This window comes from Octodon degus, unplaced genomic scaffold (assembly GCF_000260255.1).
Source record: "Octodon degus isolate 3935 unplaced genomic scaffold, OctDeg1.0 scaffold00012, whole genome shotgun sequence".
In the NCBI taxonomy this organism is placed as follows: domain Eukaryota; kingdom Metazoa; phylum Chordata; class Mammalia; order Rodentia; family Octodontidae; genus Octodon; species Octodon degus.
The window spans coordinates 24184201-24194582 of record NW_004524588.1 but is presented as its reverse complement, the minus strand read 5'-3'; positions in this window follow the sequence as shown (position 1 = coordinate 24194582).

Genomic DNA, 10382 nt, shown 5'->3' with positions numbered 1-10382 from the left:
TGTGCCTGTAATCCCAGCATTTGGTAGGCTGAAAACAAGAGGATCATTACAAGTCCAATCTGTGTAGTGAGACCCTATGGACCCTGTACTAAATCCATTAAAAAAAATCCCATAAATGGAAAAGGTGATATAGAAAATAATCAATGAAATGAGTTGGCTCTTTGAAAGTTCAATAGCACTGACAAATATCTAATAAGATAGACAAGAAAAGAAAATAATTATATAAATTATTGATATTTGAAGGTATAAAGAGGTTATCACTACCATTGTTGTAAGCATTCATAATTAGGGAATCTGAAACTGTAATGTAAATAAAGAAATTTTTGAACCCATATGACTTCACAGAAGAATTGGAACAACTGTTGAAAGACAGATTAACAGCACTTCTATAAAATAGAAGAGAATGATTCATAATTCATTTTTAATGCTCGGAAGATTCATATACTAAAACCAACATACCTAAAATGCTACAGATACAAGTGCAAAAATCCCATACACATTTACAAAGAAAACTCAGCATTTTATAAGAATTATACCAAACAATAAGTCAAAAGGTAGAGTGTATTCTAATATTCAAAAGATGTTATCAATCATACCAACAGATTAAAACATAAAGTAAGATCACATAATCTTCAAAAATCTTTTTTTCCCCCTGTATTTTAGGGAAGGGTCTATCTTCAGAGTGTTCAGGGTCTCACTACTAGATCAGACTCATAGTGATTCTCAAAAATCTTTATATAAAAACAGAAATGCTGAAACCACTTATAGATGATATAAGAAAACACTTGAAGCCACAGGTACAGGCAAATATTTCATAAATATAAATCCAAAAGCACATAAAATGTCAGGAACCAATTACTAGGGGAGACAATTTATGAAAACTCAATCCCTTCCCAAAAAAGGGCCCCATCCAAAAGTGAACAAATAAATGAGAGATACTTCAAAAAAAAGAAAAATGAATATATGAAAAAAAATTTTAGCTATTTTACTATTAAAGAAATATAAATGTAAACAGTTTTGTTTGTTTGTTTTTGGTGGTACCAGGGATTGAACTCCGGACCTTGCACTTGCCAGGCAAGCACTTATTCCACTGAGCTGTCTCCCCAGCCCTAAAGGTAAACATTTTTGAGAGTCCATTTTACTCTACTTTGTCAGAAAGTCTATCATCAAGAACACAGTCACCAATGAGTACTTGGCTAGTTGGGGAGAGAAACACAGCCCTTCTTCATTGTTGAAAGAAATGTAAACTAGCAAAACCAACATCTGTTATCTTTTTGCTCTTGAATTCAGGCAGAATGAAGGAAAAAGGAATCATAGTTGTTGAGGAAGATTTAAACTAGTTCAGCAGCTGGGCATAGTGGCACACACCTGCAATCCCAGAACTTCGTAGGCTGAGGCAGGAGGATTGCCCCAAGCTCAAGCCTAGCCTGGGCTGCATAAAATGGTTCAAGGCGAGTCTGTATTACACAGTGATGCTCTGTCTCAAAAACAAACAAACACACAAATAAATAAAAAACTAGTTCAACTACTATAGACACAAATATAGAGATTGTTTTAATAAGTTAAAAATAGAAATTCCATTTGATTCAGTTATAAAACTGTTTGAAATATGTGATAGCTACCCACTGGGATATTATTTAATCATAAAGAAGAGTGAAACAATATCATTGCAGGAAAATGAACAAAAATTGAGATCACAATGCTAAGTGTAAAAAGCAAGACTCAAAAATTTGATTTTGCATGTTTTCTTTTACATGAGAAAGCTAAAATACTATAAAAATAGTATCAATCAGTCAATCATTGAGTTGACCAATGTGGGAGAGATAATGGGAAAGTAGAACCTAGATGCTTGGAGCTGATTAAAAGGGGGAGGACGAGGGGGAGAAAAGGATTGAAAGTGATTAAGATAGATTATATGCATGTACCAAACACCACGATTGTATATTACACCAATAAAATTATATTGTTTCTTCAATTCAGAAAAAATTTACAGAGTCCAGTCTTTTCATATATCAGAAAAAAAGAATAGAAGAAAGCTTTCTCAAATTGATAAAAAATATTTTTAAAACTATAGCTAACACAGTGTCCAACAGTGAAGACAGCGAGTTCTGCTTCAGTTAAGAAAGGTAGCAAGGATGCCAACTATCATGATTCATATTCAGTGCAATGCTTGAAGCATCAGGAGTACAAGAAAGTAAATATACGCTAATAATAAAGACAGAAATAAAAGAATATTTGTTTTCAAATAACATATTGCTCAGAGAAAAGATCTAGAAGCATTAAAAATGGGAAAACGTCTTCTAGGTTACACATACTATGCATCCAACAATTTAAGAAGATATAAGACAAAATCATTTCAAAAATCAAGCCAGGGAGATGGCTCAGTGGAATAAGCACTTACCTGGCATGGCAAACGCAAGGGCCTGAGTTCAAACCCCAGTTCCGCCAAAATAAAAAATAAAATAAAAAATAAAAAAACAATTTTATTTGTGAGTATTAAAAATGAAAACAAGAAACCTAACTGAAATCAGTCACTGTGGGCATCACAGGACAGTGCCTCTTCTCTCTAACACCACTTTCTGCTCCTCTTTCCAGCCACCATGGACTCGGAGGCCCTGTTCTGCTGGGACTTCCTCGTGATCCTCGCAGTTGGCCAGCAGCAAACTGACTCCTCTGGAGCCGTGAGCCAAATGCACCCTTCCTCCTGAAAGCTGCAACGTCTGCCACTCAACCCCAGCAACAGGAAGGCTGGCAAATACACATTGTAACTGGGACCCTTATTGTAGTGCAAGGGTAACTCCTTACAACACAATTATGCAAGGCTGAAGAAATGTGGTAGCACAGCTTTCATAATCTCTTATTATATTGAATATGTATCCCAGCACAGTGAGGTCAAGTAATTTAGGGAAAAATATGTTGAATTTATGCTGTTTAAACCGTAAATTTGAAAAGAGTCAGAGAAAATGTAGTGATGGGCATCCGAGTAAATAGTAGATATATAAAAATGGACAAAATTATTGTGAGTATAAAAACAATATAATTTTTCAAAGTTAAAACCTTTGTTATAATTATGTGTGTTTTATTACTGATTATAAAATTACATTGTCTTTAACAAAAGTAATAATCCCTGAAGCAGTTTTTAATCATAATCTTATTTTCCAAAATAACTTGATTAGAGCCACATTATTAATTTAAGAATTTGTAATTAATGCTCTATAGCTGAAGGCATTTTTATACAAATATATAATAGACCAATTGGGTAGTTAGTAAGAATTTAATGATTCAAGTGCTAATTTTCCAAATTATGGTATTTAATAGACTTTCTAGTTGAAGAGAATTATGGTTTACATTAATGTTTTTAAATATTAATTTGGAATTGTGAGGCATCTGTTGACATTGAAACCTCATAAAATAAATCTTCCTCCAGATAGACTTTACAATGACAGGAAACATAATAATTGGCTTTTTTCATTATGAAAATGTGGATATAGTTATTTCCTATAATGAATATTTGTCTTTACATTTCATAAGCATTCTATGTATCCCTAAGATATTGGCAATATACCAGTATCTGCATGAAAAGGTAGCTGAATAAAGCAAAACAGAATTAAGAATTTTTTATCTCCATAATTCTATCTTTGTATCTCACTGCACTGAGCCTTTCACCCTTTCAACCACTGTGGTATAATCTGGTTTACTGTTTGATAGTTACAAGATGACTGTTACATTTAGAGAATTCACATTTTAACTGAAAGTTTCCCAGTCTTTGAGGAAAGTAAGGAGGAACAAAGGGTGCTCTTTCTCCCCGTGCCACTCTTGTCTTTGTGTATTAGTCTAGAGTCCTACAGAGAACTGACTCAATAGTACATATAAATATACATGTGAAATAGCTCATGGACTTATTGAAACTAAGAGGTCTCCTTACCTCACCTCCAAGGGGGAAAACCAGGGATGACTGTCATAATTCAGCTCAAGTCTAAAGAGCTCCCAGGGCTGGTGAAGGGCTTTGTGGGAGGGAAGTAGTGTGGGCCCAGCTTGGGTCTCGGTGTCTAAGAGCCAGGCTCATCAATGACCAACGGCAACAGGAGTCGCGTGTCTCATGTCAAGCAAAGAGCATATAGATGCAGCTCCCTCGCCTTTTGTTTTACTCACTCTCAGAAAGTTGGATGATGCGTATGGGTGTTGGCAGGGCTGTCTTTTAACCCAGGTTGCTGCATTTACTGCTGATCTTTTCCTGAAAATCCCTGTGGGATGCAGGCAGAGTAAGTATAAAAAACATTAATTTAAAACATCAACAGCTATCTGAACATATTTAGCTCAGTCAAATTAACACATATAGTTCACCTTATGTTGCCAGGGATAAATCTTCTAAAAATCTCTGAAGTACACTTTATTTATGCATTGTTGGGAAGAAGAGACATTCATGCTGACCCAAGGACAGTCAGCAGAAGGTGCACAGAATCACAATCCACCCTGATCCCTCACCCAGATACTGTCCCATCCTTTGGAGTTGGCTGCATCCTTAAAAAAAAAGGAACTTTGCTAGCACAGGACTTCGGACTATTTTATGCTACAACAATGAATTATCTACCTTCGCTATAGCACATGACTCATGGAGCAGAGGAAACACTGGCCGTAGGATCATCTGTGCCAAGTACTGTGCCATCAGCTTCTTATAGGTTAGAACAGAGGCAGAAGGTAAATCTGTTATTTAAGAAAACAGTTTTTTGTATGTTTTTCATTTCTTCTACTTTTTAAAAATGCTAACACCTTTAAGATCATTAAATTTTCAAGTGTTATCTCATTTAAAAACCAAGATTCAAGAAAAAACATCACCAGAGAAAGAATATAGACAAGTAAATGTTATAAGGGACATTTCAGAAGATTCTATATTTTTAGATCATTCAATCACTTAGAATACATAGGTAGTTGAAAGTATGAACTGAAGTATGATAAAGTTCAAAGAAATTATGCATGATAGATAAACATTAGAGGAACAGAATTATGAAAATATAAATTTTCAGCACAAGAAGAACAGTGTAATGAAAAATAAAACTTGGCAATACATGTGGACTTACATGAAACAAGAAGTGAGGAGCACTCTTTTGTGTGTTTTTCTTCCTGATCCTTAGGGTTAGACAGTTTATATTCCCTCATAAAACTCCCCTCACAGAACACCATGCCCATGGGCCTCCTCAGATACCTCTTTTCTGTGTTGGCTTACTCTGTGTCTGGCTTTCCTCCCCATCTTCTCATTCTCCTCTCCTTCACGTGGCTTCCTTCCCCGAACCTCTCCATCCCCATTCGTAGTCTCTCATTTACCATGATCCAAAGTACTTGTAAAGCTGATCACATGTGCAGCATTGCTGTGGGGGTGTTAGGGTTTGTAGTCATGCATATCAATCTTACGGTTTTCCTTTTACAGTTCTAACTGTAATTTTCTGAGGCACATCTATATTCCTTTCCATGTCTCTAAGTTGCACCTCTTTCTTTGCAGAGTTGCACTCACCGTATTATCCCTAGGCATTCTCAGTGCAATGCCCACTTAAGAAAGAGATCTTCAAGGAGATAAAAATTCATAGTGGGATTAGGTCCTTTATTAACAAAGATACGCTGACTGTTTTCTGTAGGGTGTTAGAGGAAAGGAGGATTTAGTACAGGAATCAAGTGTACTATAACCTTTAAGGGGGCCTTAGCTATGGGAAGTCTATTGCTAGTTCTCATTTTTCCTTAGTTTTCACCGCCTTTTAGGGCTTCAAGAAGTTTAGAATCTGAATGATTTAGTTTTCACAGGTAGGTGACTCTCAAGAAGGCAGATGCAGGTTGCCTAAAAAAATAAAAAATAAAACAAACAAATCTAACCTCACTAACCTCACATCTAGTGAATCCCATACAATTGCCTATTGCTATCAAAATCTCTTTGTATCGTTCAAATCACATATGATTTTTTGTCACAAGAAGCAAAATAGCAACAAGTTTTGGAGAATTTGTTTTCATATTTTCTTCTTTGGGGATATAGAGAGGAATTATAAAAGTAATGAGACTATATTTTGTTCTAATAACATGTAAATGTATAGTTGTACATATATAAGATTTCATATCAATGTTTGGTGTGTGAGATTGATGTAAATATTATTTAATTGAATTTTATAAGTCTACAGCTATATACACACTAAAACTAGCACATAAAATCTATTGCCTTTCACTATTACAATTTACAGAAAAGGGTACAAATATCTGCCATTCAACATATATGTACTCTAGGATCTTGTCATTGTTTTATTTAACCTGGATTTCTCTAATTTCAGAAACAGTATCTCTTTATATGTTTCTGAGTTATTCAGATATATACTTCTGTTAACACTGCATTAATATCCCATCATCATAGTTTATTCATTTTTGCAATTTTTGATTTAGACAGTCTTAGTTTCAGATATTCATCTTATCTATTATAAACACACACACACACACACACACACACACATATATATATTTCTAAGTCTATTTGTTCTAATATGAATTAACAAATACTGACTAGAAATTATTAATCTTGTGGCTAATAACATTAGCACCTTTAAAAAGTATGTCTTTAGTCTCAAGTACTACTCTACATTTTCTTCCATTAGCAGATTATGTTTACATTTAGGACTCTTTCACTGTTGTATGCATTGATAATGTGAATTTGAAGGAAGTACAAGTGAAAATTGACTTTATCTCTAAAAATAATTCATTTTATGTAACTGAATTTTTAAATTCATTCCTTGCATAATCATAAAATATTACTGTTTTGAAATTTTGCATATACTTATTTAATTCAATTAGTGTCCTGATTTTAATATTTTAATAGAATGAATAAGATTTTTGTTTTCATCTTACATATGTTCCATTATACTTTGTTGATTGATTATACTGGCTAATAATCTAGAAATAGATCTCCCGAGGAGCAACTCTCTTAGGAGTGAAGATTCTTCTCTGTATTCTCTATATTCCTTTCTCAGTTGATCTATTGATGAAGGAAGAACCTAAGTAATCTCTGCTTGAGGGCTGGCCTGATAGCTCAGTGAACTAAAGCACCTGCTTAGGCAGACTACAGAGACCTCAGGCTTGCCTTGCTGGCCCTGACTCAAGGGCATGCTGAGACAGGGATTGAGACTGGGCATGATGGTGCATGCCTGTAATCCCAGTGCTTGGGAGGCTGAAAACAGGAGAATCATTACAAGTCCAATCTACGTAGTGAAACCCTGTAGATCCTGTCCTAAATACAAAGAAAGAAAGAAAGAAAGAAAGAAAGAAAGAAAGAAAGAAAGAAAGCAAGCAAGCAAGCAAGCAAGCAAGCAAGCAAGCAAGCAAGCAAGCAAGCAGAAATCTCTTTTCCTTAGTGAGGTACAGTGGTAATTTCCTATAATCTTTGACATTATGCAAGCAGAAGCAGGAGGAACAGGAGTTCAAAGTTAGCCTTTGCAATACAGTGAGATCCTGTCTTAGAAAACAACAGAGAAAAACTTTCTTTTTGATGCAGAAAAGTTTGTGAGGGAAGCACGAGATCAAAATGCACTTCCCTATATTAGACAGAAAAACAGACACCCTCTCATTGCCTGGTAATGCCAAGGGGAAAAGTTCTATTCCACTCTTCTTTTGAAACACATAGCATTGTGGATGCAGAATACACCATGTCGAGATCAGCTGAAAGTAAGTGTATCCTTATTCACTGTCAACCTTTAAGAATTAGAATGAATCTAGAATCAAAATACTCTTAAACAATTGAAGACATAATCAAATGTGTTAGTCCTTAAGCAGAAGTAAACTAAATTACCAAATTTTGTTTAGTCTTTTGGACTTCCTTATCTTGCTTCACAACAAACCAACAGAACCACTGTTGTCCTTGATGGGCTTTAGTGTCACCAGGATAGATCGTGCCTCTGTACGCTTCTTACTGGATGCTGCTGTCCTACTAGTGGCAATGGGCAGAGAGGCAGAAGGGGCAAAACAGAGGTGTCTAGTGAGCTACAATGTGAAGAGTTGAGCAAGGAGAAAGGAGAAAAAAATAACAAAAAGGTTCAAAAGACAAAAAGCACCTAAAGTTAAACAGGATCATGTGTTGAGGGAAGACTCTCAAGAAATGAGCAAGACACCTTCGGTTGGCAGTTGTAGGCTCAGGAAATGTTGAAGGAGGGCTCGTAGGAAAGGCAGTGAGATAGCTTCAAAATCAACACTAAACATGCTCATGTCTTTGGAGATTTTCTTTATTCTCTTAAATACTGGAACTGCTCTTCAATTTGCTAAACAACTTAGGTGATTATTTTATCTCAACTATGGGTTTGTTTGGTTCATTTTACCCCAAGTATTAAAGTGTAAGAAAAGGCACTATTATGTTACAGGCCTTGTCAAAGTGTGTATATGTCTGTGTGGCTCAGAAAGATTACTGTTGGAACTTTATAGATCTATAACCTATATAACTAAACTCTTTCTGAACCACAAGTATATATTAGCTATTTGATATGAGTCAAATTTAGACATATATTTATAGAGATGGTAATAATTAAAAAATAATTATAATACAATTAGTTAAAACATGTTTTATAAAGCATACATCCCTCAAACCAGTGATTGCTAGAGTATGACTCTACAATGCTGAGGAACTGTAGACACTTTCATGGAGGACATGAAATTAAATCATCTTCATAAAAATGCTAGTATGACATATATCTTTTATTTTTAGCTACCCAATGAACGAACAGTAGAGGTTTTTTTCTGTGTGTGTGTGTCACCGGGGATTGAACTCAGTACCCTGCACTTGCCAGGCAAGTGCTTATTCTACTGAGCTATCTTCCTGGGCCTGAACAGTAGTTTTTGAGAAGCATTATCCCATGTGTCAATATAACACACCAACTGGACAAACACAACTGAGAAGTCATTCATACTGTATTAAAGTTAATATCTTAAATGTTGTGGAAACTAAAATGATGCGTTTTTCATGTTTTAAAACTTTAGATATTGTATTATCAAAATGTTATTTATGCCGAGGCGTTGGTGGAATAGTGGTTAGCATAGCTGCCTTCCAAAATGTTTTTATGCTAGCATTTTATAGACCATTATTATTCATGTGTATTAATACATTTATACAAGTAAATGTTTAGTTTAAATTTTTCATGTGATAAATAATGATAAATAGATTCAATAATCAAACATTTTAAGTACTTGACTTTTATTTTAAAGCCCAAAGGAGTTCTGGGATCATAAAGTTTGAAAAGATAGGTGCTAAAAAACTTTTAGAATAAACATATCTTTGGGAATGAAGTCTCTCTCTCTCTCTCTCTGTTTCTCTGTCTGTCTGTCTCTCTCTTTCTCTCTCTCTCTCTCTCTCTCATGCTAAGGCATGAAAAACAGGAGACTAGGTAAGCAGGAAAAGGTGGTGGCTTGGCAAGATCCTCCTGTGATCATCTCCTTACAGATACAACAAATTGAGCAGTTGTTTGTGCAACTACTTAGGAAAAGACAGTGTGTCTGATTTCAGAATTACTAAATGAAATACTTATTGAAGAGTAGGGAGGAAGGAGCCAGAAGGAGCTTGGCCTACGGTGTTCCTCCAACTCTAAGCAGGGCCTCTCATTCCCACAGGTTTAGCCATTTGATCTGCCTTAAAGCAGGTGGCTAACACTCTTCACTCTTCTTCAACCTCTGGAGACAGAGCAGGGACAAAGACTCCACTCAGTGGTGAAATAGGCAGGAAACAGCACACTGCTTAATCTTGGGACCCAGTATCAGGACTCTCCTGTGAAGTCCAACACCTGAAAGAAATTGAGGAGCCAGTGCATAGGCCAGAGCTCATGAACAAAGTCTCTAGACAGAGCTTCCCTGAGCTAGAAGAAAACATGGGAGAAACTAGGGCCTTTGCACCAGTGGACCTGACTCAAGTTCTGGTTTGCACCCTTGGAGTAGGCATGGGGGATCTCCCCAGTGGGTACCTCCTGCAGCTATGAGACTCAGATGTCACCCAGGCCAAGGAACTAATGCTACCACTTGTCCTGCAACCTGGGCCAGCACAACTCTCACCAGATCAGTGCTTGTCACTGAGGGTCAGTGAGTACTCTGGCAGGAGACAAGGACTCAAGCCCCAGTGTGACAGGCTAATGCTTCTGCCTGCCTCACTGCCAGCTGTGGTATGGGTCTTAACGTGCCCTCATCACTGTGCAGCCCCTTTCAGCTGCAGTGTCGAGGCACAATCCAGCTTACCATCAGCCTAGGTGGTGAAAAGACCACCTTCATTAACACTATCTCAAAACCAGGAAATGGAACATTTCTTGAGGCTAGGTCACACAGTAAACAAAAGTCTTTACCCTGGAAGCTAGAAGTGAACAGGTAAAGCCTAACCCTCCCAGCTG